Source organism: Astatotilapia calliptera, chromosome 11 (assembly GCF_964374335.1).
Source record: "Astatotilapia calliptera chromosome 11, fAstCal68.1, whole genome shotgun sequence".
NCBI lineage: Eukaryota > Metazoa > Chordata > Actinopteri > Cichliformes > Cichlidae > Astatotilapia > Astatotilapia calliptera.
Window position 1 is genome coordinate 5,853,125 of NC_137432.1, and position 27,866 is coordinate 5,880,990.

Here is a 27,866-nt window from a genome sequence, read left to right on the forward strand (position 1 = left end):
AACGCATTGTCTTGGCGAAAGAAAGCATTTTTGTACAACTTCATATAAATCGCTGTAACTTTCGATAGAAGACTCAGACAAACATGTTTATGGTTTTATCTTATAGAACTCAATATCCCAGTGCTGGGCAAACAGGTTTTGCAGCCGTTTGAGCTAAGATTTTAAAATTATTCACATAATGAAAACCTATACTTTGTTTCAGGCGAGTTTCCCATTCAAATGCATGTAACAGTGAGAAACACACTGTCTTGGCGAAAGAAAGCATTTTTGTACAACTTCATATAAATCGCTGTAACTTTTGATAGAAGACTCAGACAAACATGTTTATGGCTTTATCTTATAGAACTCAATATCCCCGTGCTGGGCAAACAGGTTTTGCAGCCGTTTGAGCTAAGATTTTAAAATTATTCACATAATGAAAACCTATACTTTGTCTCGGGCGAGTTTCCCATTCAAATGCACGTAACAGTGAGAAACGCATTGTCTTGGCGAAAGAAAGCATTTTTGTACAACTTCATATAAATCGCTGTAACTTTCGATAGAAGACTCAGACAAACATGTTTATGGTTTTATCTTATAGAACTCAATATCCCAGTGCTGGGCAAACAGGTTTTGCAGCCGTTTGAGCTAAGATTTAAAAATTATTCACATAATGAAAACCTATACTTTGTCTCGGGCGAGTTTCCCATTCAAATGCACGTAACAGTGAGAAACGCATTGTCTTGGCGAAAGAAAGCATTTTTGTACAACTTCATATAAATCGCTGTAACTTTTGATAGAAGACTCAGACAAACATGTTTATGGCTTTATCTTATGGAACTCAATATCCCCGTGCTGGGCAAACAGGTTTTGCAGCCGTTTGAGCTAAGATTTTAAAATTATTCACATAATGAAAACCTATACTTTGTCTCGGGCGAGTTTCCCATTCAAATGCATGTACAGTGAGAAACGCATTTTCTTGGCGAAAGAAAGCATTTTTGTACAACTTCATATAAATCGCTGTAACTTTTGATAGAAGACTCAGAAACACATGTTTAGGGCTTTATCTTATGGAACTCAATATCCCCGTGCTGGGCAAACAGGTTTTGCAGCCATTTGAGCTAAGATTTTAAAATTATTCACATAATGAAAACCTATACTTTGTTTCAGGCGAGTTTCCCATTCAAATGCATGTAACAGTGAGAAACGCATTGTCTTGGCGAAAGAAAGCATTTTTGTACAACTTCATATAAATCGCTGTAACTTTTGATAGAAGACTCAGAAACACATGTTTAGGGCTTTATCTTATAGAACTCAATATCCCCGTGCTGGGCAAACAGGTTTTGCAGCCGTTTGAGCTAAGATTTTAAAATTATTCACATAATGAAAACCTATACTTTGTCTCGGGCGAGTTTCCCATTCAAATGCATGTACAGTGAGAAACACACTGTCTTGGCGAAAGAAAGCATTTTTGTACAACTTCATATAAATCGCTGTAACTTTTGATAGAAGACTCAGAAACACATGTTTAGGGCTTTATCTTATAGAACTCAATATCCCCGTGCTGGGCAAACAGGTTTTGCAGCCGTTTGAGCTAAGATTTTAAAATTATTCACATAATGAAAACCTATACTTTGTTTCAGGCGAGTTTCCCATTCAAATGCATGTAACAGTGAGAAACACACTGTCTTGGCGAAAGAAAGCATTTTTGTACAACTTCATATAAATCGCTGTAACTTTTGATAGAAGACTCAGACAAACATGTTTATGGCTTTATCTTATAGAACTCAATATCCCCGTGCTGGGCAAACAGGTTTTGCAGCCGTTTGAGCTAAGATTTTAAAATTATTCACATAATGAAAACCTATACTTTGTTTCAGGCGAGTTTCCCATTCAAATGCATGTAACAGTGAGAAACGCATTGTCTTGGCGAAAGAAAGCATTTTTGTACAACTTCATATAAATCGCTGTAACTTTTGATAGAAGACTCAGAAACACATGTTTATGGCTTTATCTTATAGAACTCAATATCTCCGTGCTGGGCAAACAGGTTTTGCAGCCGTTTGAGCTAAGATTTTAAAATTATTCACATAATGAAAACCTATACTTTGTCTCGGGCGAGTTTCCCATTCAAATGCACGTAACAGTGAGAAACGCATTGTCTTGGCGAAAGAAAGCATTTTTGTACAACTTCATATAAATCGCTGTAACTTTTGATAGAAGACTCAGACAAACATGTTTATGGCTTTATCTTATAGAACTCAATATCCCCGTGCTGGGCAAACAGGTTTTGCAGCCGTTTGAGCTAAGATTTTAAAATTATTCACATAATGAAAACCTATACTTTGTCTCGGGCGAGTTTCCCATTCAAATGCACGTAACAGTGAGAAACGCATTGTCTTGGCGAAAGAAAGCATTTTTGTACAACTTCATATAAATCGCTGTAACTTTCGATAGAAGACTCAGACAAACATGTTTATGGTTTTATCTTATAGAACTCAATATCCCAGTGCTGGGCAAACAGGTTTTGCAGCCGTTTGAGCTAAGATTTAAAAATTATTCACATAATGAAAACCTATACTTTGTCTCGGGCGAGTTTCCCATTCAAATGCACGTAACAGTGAGAAACGCATTGTCTTGGCGAAAGAAAGCATTTTTGTACAACTTCATATAAATCGCTGTAACTTTTGATAGAAGACTCAGACAAACATGTTTATGGCTTTATCTTATGGAACTCAATATCCCCGTGCTGGGCAAACAGGTTTTGCAGCCGTTTGAGCTAAGATTTTAAAATTATTCACATAATGAAAACCTATACTTTGTCTCGGGCGAGTTTCCCATTCAAATGCATGTACAGTGAGAAACGCATTTTCTTGGCGAAAGAAAGCATTTTTGTACAACTTCATATAAATCGCTGTAACTTTTGATAGAAGACTCAGAAACACATGTTTAGGGCTTTATCTTATGGAACTCAATATCCCCGTGCTGGGCAAACAGGTTTTGCAGCCATTTGAGCTAAGATTTTAAAATTATTCACATAATGAAAACCTATACTTTGTTTCAGGCGAGTTTCCCATTCAAATGCATGTAACAGTGAGAAACGCATTGTCTTGGCGAAAGAAAGCATTTTTGTACAACTTCATATAAATCGCTGTAACTTTTGATAGAAGACTCAGAAACACATGTTTAGGGCTTTATCTTATAGAACTCAATATCCCCGTGCTGGGCAAACAGGTTTTGCAGCCGTTTGAGCTAAGATTTTAAAATTATTCACATAATGAAAACCTATACTTTGTCTCGGGCGAGTTTCCCATTCAAATGCATGTACAGTGAGAAACACACTGTCTTGGCGAAAGAAAGCATTTTTGTACAACTTCATATAAATCGCTGTAACTTTTGATAGAAGACTCAGAAACACATGTTTAGGGCTTTATCTTATAGAACTCAATATCCCCGTGCTGGGCAAACAGGTTTTGCAGCCGTTTGAGCTAAGATTTTAAAATTATTCACATAATGAAAACCTATACTTTGTTTCAGGCGAGTTTCCCATTCAAATGCATGTAACAGTGAGAAACACACTGTCTTGGCGAAAGAAAGCATTTTTGTACAACTTCATATAAATCGCTGTAACTTTTGATAGAAGACTCAGACAAACATGTTTATGGCTTTATCTTATAGAACTCAATATCCCCGTGCTGGGCAAACAGGTTTTGCAGCCGTTTGAGCTAAGATTTTAAAATTATTCACATAATGAAAACCTATACTTTGTTTCAGGCGAGTTTCCCATTCAAATGCATGTAACAGTGAGAAACGCATTGTCTTGGCGAAAGAAAGCATTTTTGTACAACTTCATATAAATCGCTGTAACTTTTGATAGAAGACTCAGAAACACATGTTTATGGCTTTATCTTATAGAACTCAATATCTCCGTGCTGGGCAAACAGGTTTTGCAGCCGTTTGAGCTAAGATTTTAAAATTATTCACATAATGAAAACCTATACTTTGTCTCGGGCGAGTTTCCCATTCAAATGCACGTAACAGTGAGAAACGCATTGTCTTGGCGAAAGAAAGCATTTTTGTACAACTTCATATAAATCGCTGTAACTTTTGATAGAAGACTCAGACAAACATGTTTATGGCTTTATCTTATGGAACTCAATATCCCCGTGCTGGGCAAACAGGTTTTGCAGCCGTTTGAGCTAAGATTTTAAAATTATTCACATAATGAAAACCTATACTTTGTCTCGGGCGAGTTTCCCATTCAAATGCATGTACAGTGAGAAACACACTGTCTTGGCGAAAGAAAGCATTTTTGTACAACTTCATATAAATCGCTGTAACTTTCGATAGAAGACTCAGACAAACATGTTTATGGCTTTATCTTATAGAACTCAATATCCCCGTGCTGGGCAAACAGGTTTTGCAGCCGTTTGAGCTAAGATTTTAAAATTATTCACATAATGAAAACCTATACTTTGTTTCAGGCGAGTTTCCCATTCAAATGCATGTAACAGTGAGAAACACACTGTCTTGGCGAAAGAAAGCATTTTTGTACAACTTCATATAAATCGCTGTAACTTTTGATAGAAGACTCAGACAAACATGTTTAGGGCTTTATCTTATGGAACTCAATATCCCCGTGCTGGGCAAACAGGTTTTGCAGCCGTTTGAGCTAAGATTTAAAAATTATTCACATAATGAAAACCTATACTTTGTTTCAGGCGAGTTTCCCATTCAAATGCATGTAACAGTGAGAAACGCATTGTCTTGGCGAAAGAAAGCATTTTTGTACAACTTCATATAAATCGCTGTAACTTTTGATAGAAGACTCAGAAACACATGTTTAGGGCTTTATCTTATGGAACTCAATATCCCCGTGCTGGGCAAACAGGTTTTGCAGCCGTTTGAGCTAAGATTTTAAAATTATTCACATAATGAAAACCTATACTTTGTTTCAGGCGAGTTTCCCATTCAAATGCATGTAACAGTGAGAAACGCATTGTCTTGGCGAAAGAAAGCATTTTTGTACAACTTCATATAAATCGCTGTAACTTTTGATAGAAGACTCAGAAACACATGTTTAGGGCTTTATCTTATGGAACTCAATATCCCCGTGCTGGGCAAACAGGTTTTGCAGCCGTTTGAGCTAAGATTTAAAAATTATTCACATAATGAAAACCTATACTTTGTTTCAGGCGAGTTTCCCATTCAAATGCATGTAACAGTGAGAAACACACTGTCTTGGCGAAATAAAGCGTTTTTGAACAACTTCATATAAATCGCTGTAACTTTTGATAGAAGACTCAGACAAACATGTTTATGGCTTTATCTTATGGAACTCAATTTCCCCGTGCTGGGCAAACAGGTTTTGCAGCCGTTTGAGCTAAGATTTTAAAATTATTCACATAATGAAAACCTATACTTTGTCTCAGGCGAGTTTCCCATTCAAATGCATGTAACAGTGAGAAACGCATTGTCTTGGCGAAAGAAAGCATTTTTGTACAACTTCATATAAATCGCTGTAACTTTTGATAGAAGACTCAGAAACACATGTTTATGGCTTTATCTTATAGAACTCAATATCTCCGTGCTGGGCAAACAGGTTTTGCAGCCGTTTGAGCTAAGATTTTAAAATTATTCACATAATGAAAACCTATACTTTGTCTCGGGCGAGTTTCCCATTCAAATGCATGTACAGTGAGAAACACACTGTCTTGGCGAAAGAAAGCATTTTTGTACAACTTCATATAAATCGCTGTAACTTTCGATAGAAGACTCAGACAAACATGTTTATGGTTTTATCTTATAGAACTCAATATCCCCGTGCTGGGCAAACAGGTTTTGCAGCCGTTTGAGCTAAGATTTAAAAATTATTCACATAATGAAAACCTATACTTTGTCTCGGGCGAGTTTCCCATTCAAATGCACGTAACAGTGAGAAACGCATTGTCTTGGTGAAAGAAAGCATTTTTGTACAACTTCATATAAATCGCTGTAACTTTTGATAGAAGACTCAGACAAACATGTTTATGGCTTTATCTTATGGAACTCAATATCCCCGTGCTGGGCAAACAGGTTTTGCAGCCGTTTGAGCTAAGATTTTAAAATTATTCACATAATGAAAACCTATACTTTGTCTCGGGCGAGTTTCCCATTCAAATGCATGTACAGTGAGAAACACACTGTCTTGGTGAAAGAAAGCATTTTTGTACAACTTCATATAAATCGCTGTAACTTTCGATAGAAGACTCAGACAAACATGTTTATGGTTTTATCTTATAGAACTCAATATCCCCGTGCTGGGCAAACAGGTTTTGCAGCCGTTTGAGCTAAGATTTAAAAATTATTCACATAATGAAAACCTATACTTTGTCTCGGGCGAGTTTCCCATTCAAATGCACGTAACAGTGAGAAACGCATTGTCTTGGTGAAAGAAAGCATTTTTGTACAACTTCATATAAATCGCTGTAACTTTTGATAGAAGACTCAGACAAACATGTTTATGGCTTTATCTTATGGAACTCAATATCCCCGTGCTGGGCAAACAGGTTTTGCAGCCGTTTGAGCTAAGATTTAAAAATTATTCACATAATGAAAACCTATACTTTGTCTCGGGCGAGTTTCCCATTCAAATGCACGTAACAGTGAGAAACGCATTGTCTTGGCGAAAGAAAGCATTTTTGTACAACTTCATATAAATCGCTGTAACTTTTGATAGAAGACTCAGACAAACATGTTTATGGCTTTATCTTATGGAACTCAATATCCCCGTGCTGGGCAAACAGGTTTTGCAGCCGTTTGAGCTAAGATTTAAAAATTATTCACATAATGAAAACCTATACTTTGTTTCAGGCGAGTTTCCCATTCAAATGCATGTAACAGTGAGAAACACACTGTCTTGGCGAAATAAAGCGTTTTTGAACAACTTCATATAAATCGCTGTAACTTTTGATAGAAGACTCAGACAAACATGTTTATGGCTTTATCTTATGGAACTCAATATCCCCGTGCTGGGCAAACAGGTTTTGCAGCCGTTTGAGCTAAGATTTTAAAATTATTCACATAATGAAAACCTATACTTTGTCTCGGGCGAGTTTCCCATTCAAATGCATGTACAGTGAGAAACACACTGTCTTGGCGAAAGAAAGCATTTTTGTACAACTTCATATAAATCGCTGTAACTTTCGATAGAAGACTCAGACAAACATGTTTATGGTTTTATCTTATAGAACTCAATATCCCCGTGCTGGGCAAACAGGTTTTGCAGCCGTTTGAGCTAAGATTTTAAAATTATTCACATAATGAAAACCTATACTTTGTCTCGGGCGAGTTTCCCATTCAAATGCACGTAACAGTGAGAAACGCATTGTCTTGGTGAAAGAAAGCATTTTTGTACAACTTCATATAAATCGCTGTAACTTTTGATAGAAGACTCAGACAAACATGTTTATGGCTTTATCTTATGGAACTCAATATCCCCGTGCTGGGCAAACAGGTTTTGCAGCCGTTTGAGCTAAGATTTTAAAATTATTCACATAATGAAAACCTATACTTTGTCTCGGGCGAGTTTCCCATTCAAATGCATGTACAGTGAGAAACACACTGTCTTGGCGAAAGAAAGCATTTTTGTACAACTTCATATAAATCGCTGTAACTTTCGATAGAAGACTCAGACAAACATGTTTATGGTTTTATCTTATAGAACTCAATATCCCCGTGCTGGGCAAACAGGTTTTGCAGCCGTTTGAGCTAAGATTTAAAAATTATTCACATAATGAAAACCTATACTTTGTCTCGGGCGAGTTTCCCATTCAAATGCACGTAACAGTGAGAAACGCATTGTCTTGGTGAAAGAAAGCATTTTTGTACAACTTCATATAAATCGCTGTAACTTTTGATAGAAGACTCAGACAAACATGTTTATGGCTTTATCTTATGGAACTCAATATCCCCGTGCTGGGCAAACAGGTTTTGCAGCCGTTTGAGCTAAGATTTAAAAATTATTCACATAATGAAAACCTATACTTTGTCTCGGGCGAGTTTCCCATTCAAATGCACGTAACAGTGAGAAACGCATTGTCTTGGCGAAAGAAAGCATTTTTGTACAACTTCATATAAATCGCTGTAACTTTCGATAGAAGACTCAGACAAACATGTTTATGGCTTTATCTTATGGAACTCAATATCCCCGTGCTGGGCAAACAGGTTTTGCAGCCGTTTGAGCTAAGATTTTAAAATTATTCACATAATGAAAACCTATACTTTGTCTCGGGCGAGTTTCCCATTCAAATGCATGTAACAGTGAGAAACGCATTGTCTTGGCGAAAGAAAGCATTTTTGTACAACTTCATATAAATCGCTGTAACTTTTGATAGAAGACTCAGACAAACATGTTTATGGCTTTATCTTATGGAACTCAATATACCCGTGCTGGGCAAACAGGTTTTGCAGCCGTTTGAGCTATGATTTTAAAATTATTCACATAATGAAAACCTATACTTTGTCTCGGGCGAGTTTCCCATTCAAATGCATGTAACAGTGAGAAACACACTGTCTTGGCGAAAGAAAGCATTTTTGTACAACTTCATATAAATCGCTGTAACTTTTGATAGAAGACTCAGACAAACATGTTTATGGCTTTATCTTATAGAACTCAATATCCCCGTGCTGGGCAAACAGGTTTTGCAGCCGTTTGAGCTAAGATTTTAAAATTATTCACATAATGAAAACCTATAGTTTGTCTCGGGCGAGTTTCCCATTCAAATGCATGTACAGTGAGAAACACACTGTCTTGGCGAAAGAAAGCATTTTTGTACAACTTCATATAAATCGCTGTAACTTTTGATAGAAGACTCAGAAACACATGTTTAGGGCTTTATCTTATGGAACTCAATATCCCCGTGCTGGGCAAACAGGTTTTGCAGCCGTTTGAGCTAAGATTTTAAAATTATTCACATAATGAAAACCTATACTTTGTTTCAGGCGAGTTTCCCATTCAAATGCATGTAACAGTGAGAAACGCATTGTCTTGGCGAAAGAAAGCATTTTTGTACAACTTCATATAAATCGCTGTAACTTTTGATAGAAGACTCAGACAAACATGTTTATGGCTTTATCTAATGGAACTCAATATACCCGTGCTGGGCAAACAGGTTTTGCAGCCGTTTGAGCTAAGATTTTAAAATTATTCACATAATGAAAACCTATACTTTGTCTCGGGCGAGTTTCCCATTCAAATGCATGTAACAGTGAGAAACACACTGTCTTGGCGAAAGAAAGCATTTTTGTACAACTTCATATAAATCGCTGTAACTTTTGATAGAAGACTCAGACAAACATGTTTAGGGCTTTATCTTATGGAACTCAATATACCCGTGCTGGGCAAACAGGTTTTGCAGCCGTTTGAGCTAAGATTTTAAAATTATTCACATAATGAAAACCTATCCTTTGTTTCAGGCGAGTTTCCCATTCAAATGCATGTACAGTGAGAAACACACTGTCTTGGCGAAAGAAAGCATTTTTGTACAACTTCATATAAATCGCTGTAACTTTTGATAGAAGACTCAGAAACACATGTTTAGGGCTTTATCTTATGGAACTCAATATCCCCGTGCTGGGCAAACAGGTTTTGCAGCCGTTTGAGCTAAGATTTTAAAATTATTCACATAATGAAAACCTATACTTTGTTTCAGGCGAGTTTCCCATTCAAATGCATGTAACAGTGAGAAACGCATTGTCTTGGCGAAAGAAAGCATTTTTGTACAACTTCATATAAATCGCTGTAACTTTTGATAGAAGACTCAGAAACACATGTTTATGGCTTTATCTTATAGAACTCAATATCCCCGTGCTGGGCAAACAGGTTTTGCAGCCGTTTGAGCTAAGATTTTAAAATTATTCACATAATGAAAACCTATACTTTGTTTCAGGCGAGTTTCCCATTCAAATGCATGTAACAGTGAGAAACACACTGTCTTGGCGAAAGAAAGCATTTTTGTACAACTTCATATAAATCGCTGTAACTTTTGATAGAAGACTCAGAAACACATGTTTATGGCTTTATCTTATAGAACTCAATATCTCCGTGCTGGGCAAACAGGTTTTGCAGCCGTTTGAGCTAAGATTTTAAAATTATTCACATAATGAAAACCTATACTTTGTTTCAGGCGAGTTTCCCATTCAAATGCATGTAAAAGTGAGAAACGCATTGTCTTGGCGAAAGAAAGCATTTTTGTACAACTTCATATAAATCGCTGTAACTTTTGATAGAAGACTCAGAAACACATGTTTAGGGCTTTATCTTATGGAACTCAATATCCCCGTGCTGGGCAAACAGGTTTTGCAGCCGTTTGAGCTAAGATTTTAAAATTATTCACATAATGAAAACCTATACTTTGTCTCGGGCGAGTTTCCCATTCAAATGCATGTACAGTGAGAAACGCATTTTCTTGGCGAAAGAAAGCATTTTTGTACAACTTCATATAAATCGCTGTAACTTTTGATAGAAGACTCAGAAACACATGTTTAGGGCTTTATCTTATGGAACTCAATATCCCCGTGCTGGGCAAACAGGTTTTGCAGCCGTTTGAGCTAAGATTTTAAAATTATTCACATAATGAAAACCTATACTTTGTCTCGGGCGAGTTTCCCATTCAAATGCATGTACAGTGAGAAACGCATTGTCTTGGCGAAAGAAAGCATTTTTGTACAACTTCATATAAATCGCTGTAACTTTTGATAGAAGACTCAGACAAACATGTTTATGGCTTTATCTTATTGAACTCAATATCCCCGTGCTGGGCAAACAGGTTTTGCAGCCGTTTGAGCTAAGATTTTAAAATTATTCACATAATGAAAACCTATACTTTGTCTCGGGCGAGTTTCCCATTCAAATGCATGTACAGTGAGAAACGCATTTTCTTGGCGAAAGAAAGCATTTTTGTACAACTTCATATAAATCGCTGTAACTTTTGATAGAAGACTCAGAAACACATGTTTAGGGCTTTATCTTATGGAACTCAATATCCCCGTGCTGGGCAAACAGGTTTTGCAGCCGTTTGAGCTAAGATTTTAAAATTATTCACATAATGAAAACCTATACTTTGTCTCGGGCGAGTTTCCCATTCAAATGCATGTACAGTGAGAAACGCATTGTCTTGGCGAAAGAAAGCATTTTTGTACAACTTCATATAAATCGCTGTAACTTTTGATAGAAGACTCAGACAAACATGTTTATGGCTTTATCTTATGGAACTCAATATCCCCGTGCTGGGCAAACAGGTTTTGCAGCCGTTTGAGCTAAGATTTTAAAATTATTCACATAATGAAAACCTATACTTTGTCTCGGGCGAGTTTCCCATTCAAATGCATGTACAGTGAGAAACACACTGTCTTGGCGAAAGAAAGCATTTTTGTACAACTTCATATAAATCGCTGTAACTTTTGATAGAAGACTCAGAAACACATGTTTAGGGCTTTATCTTATAGAACTCAATATCTCCGTGCTGGGCAAACAGGTTTTGCAGCCGTTTGAGCTAAGATTTAAAAATTATTCACATAATGAAAACCTATACTTTGTTTCAGGCGAGTTTCCCATTCAAATGCATGTAAAAGTGAGAAACGCATTGTCTTGGCGAAAGAAAGCATTTTTGTACAACTTCATATAAATCGCTGTAACTTTTGATAGAAGACTCAGAAACACATGTTTAGGGCTTTATCTTATGGAACTCAATATCCCCGTGCTGGGCAAACAGGTTTTGCAGCCGTTTGAGCTAAGATTTTAAAATTATTCACATAATGAAAACCTATACTTTGTTTCAGGCGAGTTTCCCATTCAAATGCATGTAACAGTGAGAAACGCATTGTCTTGGCGAAAGAAAGCATTTTTGTACAACTTCATATAAATCGCTGTAACTTTTGATAGAAGACTCAGAAACACATGTTTATGGCTTTATCTTATAGAACTCAATATCTCCGTGCTGGGCAAACAGGTTTTGCAGCCGTTTGAGCTAAGATTTTAAAATTATTCACATAATGAAAACCTATACTTTGTCTCGGGGGAGTTTCCCATTCAAATGCACGTAACAGTGAGAAACGCATTGTCTTGGCGAAAGAAAGCATTTTTGTACAACTTCATATAAATCGCTGTAACTTTCGATAGAAGACTCAGACAAACATGTTTATGGCTTTATCTTATAGAACTCAATATCCCCGTGCTGGGCAAACAGGTTTTGCAGCCGTTTGAGCTAAGATTTTAAAATTATTCACATAATGAAAACCTATAGTTTGTCTCGGGCGAGTTTCCCATTCAAATGCATGTACAGTGAGAAACACACTGTCTTGGCGAAAGAAAGCATTTTTGTACAACTTCATATAAATCGCTGTAACTTTTGATAGAAGACTCAGAAACACATGTTTATGGTTTTATCTTATAGAACTCAATATCCCCGTGCTGGGCAAACAGGTTTTGCAGCCGTTTGAGCTAAGATTTTAAAATTATTCACATAATGAAAACCTATACTTTGTTTCAGGCGAGTTTCCCATTCAAATGCATGTAACAGTGAGAAACACACTGTCTTGGCGAAAGAAAGCATTTTTGTACAACTTCATATAAATCGCTGTAACTTTTGATAGAAGACTCAGACAAACATGTTTATGGCTTTATCTTATAGAACTCAATATCCCCGTGCTGGGCAAACAGGTTTTGCAGCCGTTTGAGCTAAGATTTTAAAATTATTCACATAATGAAAACCTATACTTTGTCTCGGGCGAGTTTCCCATTCAAATGCACGTAACAGTGAGAAACGCATTGTCTTGGCGAAAGAAAGCATTTTTGTACAACTTCATATAAATCGCTGTAACTTTCGATAGAAGACTCAGACAAACATGTTTATGGTTTTATCTTATAGAACTCAATATCCCAGTGCTGGGCAAACAGGTTTTGCAGCCGTTTGAGCTAAGATTTAAAAATTATTCACATAATGAAAACCTATACTTTGTCTCGGGCGAGTTTCCCATTCAAATGCACGTAACAGTGAGAAACGCATTGTCTTGGCGAAAGAAAGCATTTTTGTACAACTTCATATAAATCGCTGTAACTTTTGATAGAAGACTCAGACAAACATGTTTATGGCTTTATCTTATGGAACTCAATATCCCCGTGCTGGGCAAACAGGTTTTGCAGCCGTTTGAGCTAAGATTTTAAAATTATTCACATAATGAAAACCTATACTTTGTCTCGGGCGAGTTTCCCATTCAAATGCATGTACAGTGAGAAACGCATTTTCTTGGCGAAAGAAAGCATTTTTGTACAACTTCATATAAATCGCTGTAACTTTTGATAGAAGACTCAGAAACACATGTTTAGGGCTTTATCTTATGGAACTCAATATCCCCGTGCTGGGCAAACAGGTTTTGCAGCCATTTGAGCTAAGATTTTAAAATTATTCACATAATGAAAACCTATACTTTGTTTCAGGCGAGTTTCCCATTCAAATGCATGTAACAGTGAGAAACGCATTGTCTTGGCGAAAGAAAGCATTTTTGTACAACTTCATATAAATCGCTGTAACTTTTGATAGAAGACTCAGAAACACATGTTTAGGGCTTTATCTTATAGAACTCAATATCCCCGTGCTGGGCAAACAGGTTTTGCAGCCGTTTGAGCTAAGATTTTAAAATTATTCACATAATGAAAACCTATACTTTGTCTCGGGCGAGTTTCCCATTCAAATGCATGTACAGTGAGAAACACACTGTCTTGGCGAAAGAAAGCATTTTTGTACAACTTCATATAAATCGCTGTAACTTTTGATAGAAGACTCAGAAACACATGTTTAGGGCTTTATCTTATAGAACTCAATATCCCCGTGCTGGGCAAACAGGTTTTGCAGCCGTTTGAGCTAAGATTTTAAAATTATTCACATAATGAAAACCTATACTTTGTTTCAGGCGAGTTTCCCATTCAAATGCATGTAACAGTGAGAAACACACTGTCTTGGCGAAAGAAAGCATTTTTGTACAACTTCATATAAATCGCTGTAACTTTTGATAGAAGACTCAGACAAACATGTTTATGGCTTTATCTTATAGAACTCAATATCCCCGTGCTGGGCAAACAGGTTTTGCAGCCGTTTGAGCTAAGATTTTAAAATTATTCACATAATGAAAACCTATACTTTGTTTCAGGCGAGTTTCCCATTCAAATGCATGTAACAGTGAGAAACGCATTGTCTTGGCGAAAGAAAGCATTTTTGTACAACTTCATATAAATCGCTGTAACTTTTGATAGAAGACTCAGAAACACATGTTTATGGCTTTATCTTATAGAACTCAATATCTCCGTGCTGGGCAAACAGGTTTTGCAGCCGTTTGAGCTAAGATTTTAAAATTATTCACATAATGAAAACCTATACTTTGTCTCGGGCGAGTTTCCCATTCAAATGCACGTAACAGTGAGAAACGCATTGTCTTGGCGAAAGAAAGCATTTTTGTACAACTTCATATAAATCGCTGTAACTTTTGATAGAAGACTCAGACAAACATGTTTATGGCTTTATCTTATGGAACTCAATATCCCCGTGCTGGGCAAACAGGTTTTGCAGCCGTTTGAGCTAAGATTTTAAAATTATTCACATAATGAAAACCTATACTTTGTCTCGGGCGAGTTTCCCATTCAAATGCATGTACAGTGAGAAACACACTGTCTTGGCGAAAGAAAGCATTTTTGTACAACTTCATATAAATCGCTGTAACTTTCGATAGAAGACTCAGACAAACATGTTTATGGCTTTATCTTATAGAACTCAATATCCCCGTGCTGGGCAAACAGGTTTTGCAGCCGTTTGAGCTAAGATTTTAAAATTATTCACATAATGAAAACCTATACTTTGTTTCAGGCGAGTTTCCCATTCAAATGCATGTAACAGTGAGAAACACACTGTCTTGGCGAAAGAAAGCATTTTTGTACAACTTCATATAAATCGCTGTAACTTTTGATAGAAGACTCAGACAAACATGTTTAGGGCTTTATCTTATGGAACTCAATATCCCCGTGCTGGGCAAACAGGTTTTGCAGCCGTTTGAGCTAAGATTTAAAAATTATTCACATAATGAAAACCTATACTTTGTTTCAGGCGAGTTTCCCATTCAAATGCATGTAACAGTGAGAAACGCATTGTCTTGGCGAAAGAAAGCATTTTTGTACAACTTCATATAAATCGCTGTAACTTTTGATAGAAGACTCAGAAACACATGTTTAGGGCTTTATCTTATGGAACTCAATATCCCCGTGCTGGGCAAACAGGTTTTGCAGCCGTTTGAGCTAAGATTTTAAAATTATTCACATAATGAAAACCTATACTTTGTTTCAGGCGAGTTTCCCATTCAAATGCATGTAACAGTGAGAAACGCATTGTCTTGGCGAAAGAAAGCATTTTTGTACAACTTCATATAAATCGCTGTAACTTTTGATAGAAGACTCAGAAACACATGTTTAGGGCTTTATCTTATGGAACTCAATATCCCCGTGCTGGGCAAACAGGTTTTGCAGCCGTTTGAGCTAAGATTTAAAAATTATTCACATAATGAAAACCTATACTTTGTTTCAGGCGAGTTTCCCATTCAAATGCATGTAACAGTGAGAAACACACTGTCTTGGCGAAATAAAGCGTTTTTGAACAACTTCATATAAATCGCTGTAACTTTTGATAGAAGACTCAGACAAACATGTTTATGGCTTTATCTTATGGAACTCAATTTCCCCGTGCTGGGCAAACAGGTTTTGCAGCCGTTTGAGCTAAGATTTTAAAATTATTCACATAATGAAAACCTATACTTTGTCTCAGGCGAGTTTCCCATTCAAATGCATGTAACAGTGAGAAACGCATTGTCTTGGCGAAAGAAAGCATTTTTGTACAACTTCATATAAATCGCTGTAACTTTTGATAGAAGACTCAGAAACACATGTTTATGGCTTTATCTTATAGAACTCAATATCTCCGTGCTGGGCAAACAGGTTTTGCAGCCGTTTGAGCTAAGATTTTAAAATTATTCACATAATGAAAACCTATACTTTGTCTCGGGCGAGTTTCCCATTCAAATGCATGTACAGTGAGAAACACACTGTCTTGGCGAAAGAAAGCATTTTTGTACAACTTCATATAAATCGCTGTAACTTTCGATAGAAGACTCAGACAAACATGTTTATGGTTTTATCTTATAGAACTCAATATCCCCGTGCTGGGCAAACAGGTTTTGCAGCCGTTTGAGCTAAGATTTAAAAATTATTCACATAATGAAAACCTATACTTTGTCTCGGGCGAGTTTCCCATTCAAATGCACGTAACAGTGAGAAACGCATTGTCTTGGTGAAAGAAAGCATTTTTGTACAACTTCATATAAATCGCTGTAACTTTTGATAGAAGACTCAGACAAACATGTTTATGGCTTTATCTTATGGAACTCAATATCCCCGTGCTGGGCAAACAGGTTTTGCAGCCGTTTGAGCTAAGATTTTAAAATTATTCACATAATGAAAACCTATACTTTGTCTCGGGCGAGTTTCCCATTCAAATGCATGTACAGTGAGAAACACACTGTCTTGGTGAAAGAAAGCATTTTTGTACAACTTCATATAAATCGCTGTAACTTTCGATAGAAGACTCAGACAAACATGTTTATGGTTTTATCTTATAGAACTCAATATCCCCGTGCTGGGCAAACAGGTTTTGCAGCCGTTTGAGCTAAGATTTAAAAATTATTCACATAATGAAAACCTATACTTTGTCTCGGGCGAGTTTCCCATTCAAATGCACGTAACAGTGAGAAACGCATTGTCTTGGCGAAAGAAAGCATTTTTGTACAACTTCATATAAATCGCTGTAACTTTTGATAGAAGACTCAGACAAACATGTTTATGGCTTTATCTTATGGAACTCAATATCCCCGTGCTGGGCAAACAGGTTTTGCAGCCGTTTGAGCTAAGATTTAAAAATTATTCACATAATGAAAACCTATACTTTGTTTCAGGCGAGTTTCCCATTCAAATGCATGTAACAGTGAGAAACACACTGTCTTGGCGAAATAAAGCGTTTTTGAACAACTTCATATAAATCGCTGTAACTTTTGATAGAAGACTCAGACAAACATGTTTATGGCTTTATCTTATGGAACTCAATTTCCCCGTGCTGGGCAAACAGGTTTTGCAGCCGTTTGAGCTAAGATTTTAAAATTATTCACATAATGAAAACCTATACTTTGTCTCAGGCGAGTTTCCCATTCAAATGCATGTAACAGTGAGAAACGCATTGTCTTGGCGAAAGAAAGCATTTTTGTACAACTTCATATAAATCGCTGTAACTTTTGATAGAAGACTCAGAAACACATGTTTATGGCTTTATCTTATAGAACTCAATATCTCCGTGCTGGGCAAACAGGTTTTGCAGCCGTTTGAGCTAAGATTTTAAAATTATTCACATAATGAAAACCTATACTTTGTCTCGGGCGAGTTTCCCATTCAAATGCATGTACAGTGAGAAACACACTGTCTTGGCGAAAGAAAGCATTTTTGTACAACTTCATATAAATCGCTGTAACTTTCGATAGAAGACTCAGACAAACATGTTTATGGTTTTATCTTATAGAACTCAATATCCCCGTGCTGGGCAAACAGGTTTTGCAGCCGTTTGAGCTAAGATTTAAAAATTATTCACATAATGAAAACCTATACTTTGTCTCGGGCGAGTTTCCCATTCAAATGCACGTAACAGTGAGAAACGCATTGTCTTGGTGAAAGAAAGCATTTTTGTACAACTTCATATAAATCGCTGTAACTTTTGATAGAAGACTCAGACAAACATGTTTATGGCTTTATCTTATGGAACTCAATATCCCCGTGCTGGGCAAACAGGTTTTGCAGCCGTTTGAGCTAAGATTTTAAAATTATTCACATAATGAAAACCTATACTTTGTCTCGGGCGAGTTTCCCATTCAAATGCATGTACAGTGAGAAACACACTGTCTTGGTGAAAGAAAGCATTTTTGTACAACTTCATATAAATCGCTGTAACTTTCGATAGAAGACTCAGACAAACATGTTTATGGTTTTATCTTATAGAACTCAATATCCCCGTGCTGGGCAAACAGGTTTTGCAGCCGTTTGAGCTAAGATTTAAAAATTATTCACATAATGAAAACCTATACTTTGTCTCGGGCGAGTTTCCCATTCAAATGCACGTAACAGTGAGAAACGCATTGTCTTGGTGAAAGAAAGCATTTTTGTACAACTTCATATAAATCGCTGTAACTTTTGATAGAAGACTCAGACAAACATGTTTATGGCTTTATCTTATGGAACTCAATATCCCCGTGCTGGGCAAACAGGTTTTGCAGCCGTTTGAGCTAAGATTTAAAAATTATTCACATAATGAAAACCTATACTTTGTCTCGGGCGAGTTTCCCATTCAAATGCACGTAACAGTGAGAAACGCATTGTCTTGGCGAAAGAAAGCATTTTTGTACAACTTCATATAAATCGCTGTAACTTTTGATAGAAGACTCAGACAAACATGTTTATGGCTTTATCTTATGGAACTCAATATCCCCGTGCTGGGCAAACAGGTTTTGCAGCCGTTTGAGCTAAGATTTAAAAATTATTCACATAATGAAAACCTATACTTTGTTTCAGGCGAGTTTCCCATTCAAATGCATGTAACAGTGAGAAACACACTGTCTTGGCGAAATAAAGCGTTTTTGAACAACTTCATATAAATCGCTGTAACTTTCGATAGAAGACTCAGACAAACATGTTTATGGCTTTATCTTATGGAACTCAATATCCCCGTGCTGGGCAAACAGGTTTTGCAGCCGTTTGAGCTAAGATTTTAAAATTATTCACATAATGAAAACCTATACTTTGTCTCGGGCGAGTTTCCCATTCAAATGCATGTACAGTGAGAAACACACTGTCTTGGCGAAAGAAAGCATTTTTGTACAACTTCATATAAATCGCTGTAACTTTCGATAGAAGACTCAGACAAACATGTTTATGGTTTTATCTTATAGAACTCAATATCCCCGTGCTGGGCAAACAGGTTTTGCAGCCGTTTGAGCTAAGATTTTAAAATTATTCACATAATGAAAACCTATACTTTGTCTCGGGCGAGTTTCCCATTCAAATGCACGTAACAGTGAGAAACGCATTGTCTTGGTGAAAGAAAGCATTTTTGTACAACTTCATATAAATCGCTGTAACTTTTGATAGAAGACTCAGACAAACATGTTTATGGCTTTATCTTATGGAACTCAATATCCCCGTGCTGGGCAAACAGGTTTTGCAGCCGTTTGAGCTAAGATTTTAAAATTATTCACATAATGAAAACCTATACTTTGTCTCGGGCGAGTTTCCCATTCAAATGCATGTACAGTGAGAAACACACTGTCTTGGCGAAAGAAAGCATTTTTGTACAACTTCATATAAATCGCTGTAACTTTCGATAGAAGACTCAGACAAACATGTTTATGGTTTTATCTTATAGAACTCAATATCCCCGTGCTGGGCAAACAGGTTTTGCAGCCGTTTGAGCTAAGATTTAAAAATTATTCACATAATGAAAACCTATACTTTGTCTCGGGCGAGTTTCCCATTCAAATGCACGTAACAGTGAGAAACGCATTGTCTTGGTGAAAGAAAGCATTTTTGTACAACTTCATATAAATCGCTGTAACTTTTGATAGAAGACTCAGACAAACATGTTTATGGCTTTATCTTATGGAACTCAATATCCCCGTGCTGGGCAAACAGGTTTTGCAGCCGTTTGAGCTAAGATTTAAAAATTATTCACATAATGAAAACCTATACTTTGTCTCGGGCGAGTTTCCCATTCAAATGCACGTAACAGTGAGAAACGCATTGTCTTGGCGAAAGAAAGCATTTTTGTACAACTTCATATAAATCGCTGTAACTTTCGATAGAAGACTCAGACAAACATGTTTATGGCTTTATCTTATGGAACTCAATATCCCCGTGCTGGGCAAACAGGTTTTGCAGCCGTTTGAGCTAAGATTTTAAAATTATTCACATAATGAAAACCTATACTTTGTCTCGGGCGAGTTTCCCATTCAAATGCATGTAACAGTGAGAAACGCATTGTCTTGGCGAAAGAAAGCATTTTTGTACAACTTCATATAAATCGCTGTAACTTTTGATAGAAGACTCAGACAAACATGTTTATGGCTTTATCTTATGGAACTCAATATACCCGTGCTGGGCAAACAGGTTTTGCAGCCGTTTGAGCTATGATTTTAAAATTATTCACATAATGAAAACCTATACTTTGTCTCGGGCGAGTTTCCCATTCAAATGCATGTAACAGTGAGAAACACACTGTCTTGGCGAAAGAAAGCATTTTTGTACAACTTCATATAAATCGCTGTAACTTTTGATAGAAGACTCAGAAACACATGTTTAGGGCTTTATCTTATGGAACTCAATATCCCCGTGCTGGGCAAACAGGTTTTGCAGCCGTTTGAGCTAAGATTTTAAAATTATTCACATAATGAAAACCTATACTTTGTTTCAGGCGAGTTTCCCATTCAAATGCATGTAACAGTGAGAAACGCATTGTCTTGGCGAAAGAAAGCATTTTTGTACAACTTCATATAAATCGCTGTAACTTTTGATAGAAGACTCAGACAAACATGTTTATGGCTTTATCTAATGGAACTCAATATACCCGTGCTGGGCAAACAGGTTTTGCAGCCGTTTGAGCTAAGATTTTAAAATTATTCACATAATGAAAACCTATACTTTGTCTCGGGCGAGTTTCCCATTCAAATGCATGTAACAGTGAGAAACACACTGTCTTGGCGAAAGAAAGCATTTTTGTACAACTTCATATAAATCGCTGTAACTTTTGATAGAAGACTCAGACAAACATGTTTAGGGCTTTATCTTATGGAACTCAATATACCCGTGCTGGGCAAACAGGTTTTGCAGCCGTTTGAGCTAAGATTTTAAAATTATTCACATAATGAAAACCTATCCTTTGTTTCAGGCGAGTTTCCCATTCAAATGCATGTACAGTGAGAAACACACTGTCTTGGCGAAAGAAAGCATTTTTGTACAACTTCATATAAATCGCTGTAACTTTTGATAGAAGACTCAGAAACACATGTTTAGGGCTTTATCTTATGGAACTCAATATCCCCGTGCTGGGCAAACAGGTTTTGCAGCCGTTTGAGCTAAGATTTTAAAATTATTCACATAATGAAAACCTATACTTTGTTTCAGGCGAGTTTCCCATTCAAATGCATGTAACAGTGAGAAACGCATTGTCTTGGCGAAAGAAAGCATTTTTGTACAACTTCATATAAATCGCTGTAACTTTTGATAGAAGACTCAGAAACACATGTTTATGGCTTTATCTTATAGAACTCAATATCCCCGTGCTGGGCAAACAGGTTTTGCAGCCGTTTGAGCTAAGATTTTAAAATTATTCACATAATGAAAACCTATACTTTGTTTCAGGCGAGTTTCCCATTCAAATGCATGTAACAGTGAGAAACACACTGTCTTGGCGAAAGAAAGCATTTTTGTACAACTTCATATAAATCGCTGTAACTTTTGATAGAAGACTCAGAAACACATGTTTATGGCTTTATCTTATAGAACTCAATATCTCCGTGCTGGGCAAACAGGTTTTGCAGCCGTTTGAGCTAAGATTTTAAAATTATTCACATAATGAAAACCTATACTTTGTTTCAGGCGAGTTTCCCATTCAAATGCATGTAAAAGTGAGAAACGCATTGTCTTGGCGAAAGAAAGCATTTTTGTACAACTTCATATAAATCGCTGTAACTTTTGATAGAAGACTCAGAAACACATGTTTAGGGCTTTATCTTATGGAACTCAATATCCCCGTGCTGGGCAAACAGGTTTTGCAGCCGTTTGAGCTAAGATTTTAAAATTATTCACATAATGAAAACCTATACTTTGTCTCGGGCGAGTTTCCCATTCAAATGCATGTACAGTGAGAAACGCATTTTCTTGGCGAAAGAAAGCATTTTTGTACAACTTCATATAAATCGCTGTAACTTTTGATAGAAGACTCAGAAACACATGTTTAGGGCTTTATCTTATGGAACTCAATATCCCCGTGCTGGGCAAACAGGTTTTGCAGCCGTTTGAGCTAAGATTTTAAAATTATTCACATAATGAAAACCTATACTTTGTCTCGGGCGAGTTTCCCATTCAAATGCATGTACAGTGAGAAACGCATTGTCTTGGCGAAAGAAAGCATTTTTGTACAACTTCATATAAATCGCTGTAACTTTTGATAGAAGACTCAGACAAACATGTTTATGGCTTTATCTCATTGAACTCAATATCCCCGTGCTGGGCAAACAGGTTTTGCAGCCGTTTGAGCTAAGATTTTAAAATTATTCACATAATGAAAACCTATACTTTGTCTCGGGCGAGTTTCCCATTCAAATGCATGTACAGTGAGAAACGCATTTTCTTGGCGAAAGAAAGCATTTTTGTACAACTTCATATAAATCGCTGTAACTTTTGATAGAAGACTCAGAAACACATGTTTAGGGCTTTATCTTATGGAACTCAATATCCCCGTGCTGGGCAAACAGGTTTTGCAGCCGTTTGAGCTAAGATTTTAAAATTATTCACATAATGAAAACCTATACTTTGTCTCGGGCGAGTTTCCCATTCAAATGCATGTACAGTGAGAAACGCATTGTCTTGGCGAAAGAAAGCATTTTTGTACAACTTCATATAAATCGCTGTAACTTTTGATAGAAGACTCAGACAAACATGTTTATGGCTTTATCTTATGGAACTCAATATCCCCGTGCTGGGCAAACAGGTTTTGCAGCCGTTTGAGCTAAGATTTTAAAATTATTCACATAATGAAAACCTATACTTTGTCTCGGGCGAGTTTCCCATTCAAATGCATGTACAGTGAGAAACACACTGTCTTGGCGAAAGAAAGCATTTTTGTACAACTTCATATAAATCGCTGTAACTTTTGATAGAAGACTCAGAAACACATGTTTAGGGCTTTATCTTATAGAACTCAATATCTCCGTGCTGGGCAAACAGGTTTTGCAGCCGTTTGAGCTAAGATTTAAAAATTATTCACATAATGAAAACCTATACTTTGTTTCAGGCGAGTTTCCCATTCAAATGCATGTAAAAGTGAGAAACGCATTGTCTTGGCGAAAGAAAGCATTTTTGTACAACTTCATATAAATCGCTGTAACTTTTGATAGAAGACTCAGAAACACATGTTTAGGGCTTTATCTTATGGAACTCAATATCCCCGTGCTGGGCAAACAGGTTTTGCAGCCGTTTGAGCTAAGATTTTAAAATTATTCACATAATGAAAACCTATACTTTGTTTCAGGCGAGTTTCCCATTCAAATGCATGTAACAGTGAGAAACGCATTGTCTTGGCGAAAGAAAGCATTTTTGTACAACTTCATATAAATCGCTGTAACTTTTGATAGAAGACTCAGAAACACATGTTTAGGGCTTTATCTTATGGAACTCAATATCCCCGTGCTGGGCAAACAGGTTTTGCAGCCGTTTGAGCTAAGATTTTAAAATTATTCACATAATGAAAACCTATACTTTGTTTCAGGCGAGTTTCCCATTCAAATGCATGTAACAGTGAGAAACACACTGTCTTGGCGAAAGAAAGCATTTTTGTACAACTTCATATAAATCGCTGTAACTTTTGATAGAAGACTCAGAAACACATGTTTATGGCTTTATCTTATAGAACTCAATATCTCCGTGCTGGGCAAACAGGTTTTGCAGCCGTTTGAGCTAAGATTTTAAAATTATTCACATAATGAAAACCTATACTTTGTTTCAGGCGAGTTTCCCATTCAAATGCATGTAAAAGTGAGAAACGCATTGTCTTGGCGAAAGAAAGCATTTTTGTACAACTTCATATAAATCGCTGTAACTTTTGATAGAAGACTCAGAAACACATGTTTAGGGCTTTATCTTATGGAACTCAATATCCCCGTGCTGGGCAAACAGGTTTTGCAGCCGTTTGAGCTAAGATTTTAAAATTATTCACATAATGAAAACCTATACTTTGTCTCGGGCGAGTTTCCCATTCAAATGCATGTACAGTGAGAAACGCATTTTCTTGGCGAAAGAAAGCATTTTTGTACAACTTCATATAAATCGCTGTAACTTTTGATAGAAGACTCAGAAACACATGTTTAGGGCTTTATCTTATGGAACTCAATATCCCCGTGCTGGGCAAACAGGTTTTGCAGCCGTTTGAGCTAAGATTTTAAAATTATTCACATAATGAAAACCTATACTTTGTCTCGGGCGAGTTTCCCATTCAAATGCATGTACAGTGAGAAACGCATTGTCTTGGCGAAAGAAAGCATTTTTGTACAACTTCATATAAATCGCTGTAACTTTTGATAGAAGACTCAGACAAACATGTTTATGGCTTTATCTTATTGAACTCAATATCCCCGTGCTGGGCAAACAGGTTTTGCAGCCGTTTGAGCTAAGATTTTAAAATTATTCACATAATGAAAACCTATACTTTGTCTCGGGCGAGTTTCCCATTCAAATGCATGTACAGTGAGAAACGCATTTTCTTGGCGAAAGAAAGCATTTTTGTACAACTTCATATAAATCGCTGTAACTTTTGATAGAAGACTCAGAAACACATGTTTAGGGCTTTATCTTATGGAACTCAATATCCCCGTGCTGGGCAAACAGGTTTTGCAGCCGTTTGAGCTAAGATTTTAAAATTATTCACATAATGAAAACCTATACTTTGTCTCGGGCGAGTTTCCCATTCAAATGCATGTACAGTGAGAAACGCATTGTCTTGGCGAAAGAAAGCATTTTTGTACAACTTCATATAAATCGCTGTAACTTTTGATAGAAGACTCAGACAAACATGTTTATGGCTTTATCTTATGGAACTCAATATCCCCGTGCTGGGCAAACAGGTTTTGCAGCCGTTTGAGCTAAGATTTTAAAATTATTCACATAATGAAAACCTATACTTTGTCTCGGGCGAGTTTCCCATTCAAATGCATGTACAGTGAGAAACACACTGTCTTGGCGAAAGAAAGCATTTTTGTACAACTTCATATAAATCGCTGTAACTTTTGATAGAAGACTCAGAAACACATGTTTAGGGCTTTATCTTATAGAACTCAATATCTCCGTGCTGGGCAAACAGGTTTTGCAGCCGTTTGAGCTAAGATTTAAAAATTATTCACATAATGAAAACCTATACTTTGTTTCAGGCGAGTTTCCCATTCAAATGCATGTAAAAGTGAGAAACGCATTGTCTTGGCGAAAGAAAGCATTTTTGTACAACTTCATATAAATCGCTGTAACTTTTGATAGAAGACTCAGAAACACATGTTTAGGGCTTTATCTTATGGAACTCAATATCCCCGTGCTGGGCAAACAGGTTTTGCAGCCGTTTGAGCTAAGATTTTAAAATTATTCACATAATGAAAACCTATACTTTGTTTCAGGCGAGTTTCCCATTCAAATGCATGTAACAGTGAGAAACGCATTGTCTTGGCGAAAGAAAGCATTTTTGTACAACTTCATATAAATCGCTGTAACTTTTGATAGAAGACTCAGAAACACATGTTTAGGGCTTTATCTTATGGAACTCAATATCCCCGTGCTGGGCAAACAGGTTTTGCAGCCGTTTGAGCTAAGATTTTAAAATTATTCACATAATGAAAACCTATACTTTGTCTCGGGCGAGTTTCCCATTCAAATGCATGTACAGTGAGAAACGCATTTTCTTGGCGAAAGAAAGCATTTTTGTACAACTTCATATAAATCGCTGTAACTTTTGATAGAAGACTCAGAAACACATGTTTAGGGCTTTATCTTATGGAACTCAATATCCCCGTGCTGGGCAAACAGGTTTTGCAGCCGTTTGAGCTAAGATTTTAAAATTATTCACATAATGAAAACCTATACTTTGTCTCGGGCGAGTTTCCCATTCAAATGCATGTACAGTGAGAAACGCATTTTCTTGGCGAAAGAAAGCATTTTTGTACAACTTCATATAAATCGCTGTAACTTTTGATAGAAGACTCAGAAACACATGTTTAGGGCTTTATCTTATAGAACTCAATATCTCCGTGCTGGGCAAACAGGTTTTGCAGCCGTTTGAGCTAAGATTTAAAAATTATTCACATAATGAAAACCTATACTTTGTTTCAGGCGAGTTTCCCATTCAAATGCATGTAAAAGTGAGAAACGCATTGTCTTGGCGAAAGAAAGCATTTTTGTACAACTTCATATAAATCGCTGTAACTTTTGATAGAAGACTCAGAAACACATGTTTAGGGCTTTATCTTATGGAACTCAATATCCCCGTGCTGGGCAAACAGGTTTTGCAGCCGTTTGAGCTAAGATTTTAAAATTATTCACATAATGAAAACCTATACTTTGTCTCGGGCGAGTTTCCCATTCAAATGCATGTACAGTGAGAAACGCATTTTCTTGGCGAAAGAAAGCATTTTTGTACAACTTCATATAAATCGCTGTAACTTTTGATAGAAGACTCAGAAACACATGTTTAGGGCTTTATCTTATGGAACTCAATATCCCCGTGCTGGGCAAACAGGTTTTGCAGCCGTTTGAGCTAAGATTTTAAAATTATTCACATAATGAAAACCTATACTTTGTTTCAGGCGAGTTTCCCATTCAAATGCATGTAACAGTGAGAAACGCATTGTCTTGGCGAAAGAAAGCATTTTTGTACAACTTCATATAAATCGCTGTAACTTTTGATAGAAGACTCAGAAACACATGTTTAGGGCTTTATCTTATGGAACTCAATATCCCCGTGCTGGGCAAACAGGTTTTGCAGCCGTTTGAGCTAAGATTTTAAAATTATTCACATAATGAAAACCTATACTTTGTCTCGGGCGAGTTTCCCATTCAAATGCATGTACAGTGAGAAACGCATTGTCTTGGCGAAAGAAAGCATTTTTGTACAACTTCATATAAATCGCTGTAACTTTTGATAGAAGACTCAGACAAACATGTTTATGGCTTTATCTTATGGAACTCAATATCCCCGTGCTGGGCAAACAGGTTTTGCAGCCGTTTGAGCTAAGATTTTAAAATTATTCACATAATGAAAACCTATACTTTGTTTCAGGCGAGTTTCCCATTCAAATGCATGTAACAGTGAGAAACGCATTGTCTTGGCGAAAGAAAGCATTTTTGTACAACTTCATATAAATCGCTGTAACTTTTGATAGAAGACTCAGACAAACATGTTTAGGGCTTTATCTTATGGAACTCAATATCCCCGTGCTGGGCAAACAGGTTTTGCAGCCGTTTGAGCTAAGATTTTAAAATTATTCACATAATGAAAACCTATACTTTGTCTCGGGCGAGTTTCCCATTCAAATGCATGTACAGTGAGAAACGCATTTTCTTGGCGAAAGAAAGCATTTTTGTACAACTTCATATAAATCGCTGTAACTTTTGATAGAAGACTCAGAAACACATGTTTAGGGCTTTATCTTATGGAACTCAATATCCCCGTGCTGGGCAAACAGGTTTTGCAGCCGTTTGAGCTAAGATTTTAAAATTATTCACATAATGAAAACCTATACTTTGTCTCGGGCGAGTTTCCCATTCAAATGCATGTACAGTGAGAAACGCATTGTCTTGGCGAAAGAAAGCATTTTTGTACAACTTCATATAAATCGCTGTAACTTTTGATAGAAGACTCAGACAAACATGTTTATGGCTTTATCTTATGGAACTCAATATCCCCGTGCTGGGCAAACAGGTTTTGCAGCCGTTTGAGCTAAGATTTTAAAATTATTCACATAAT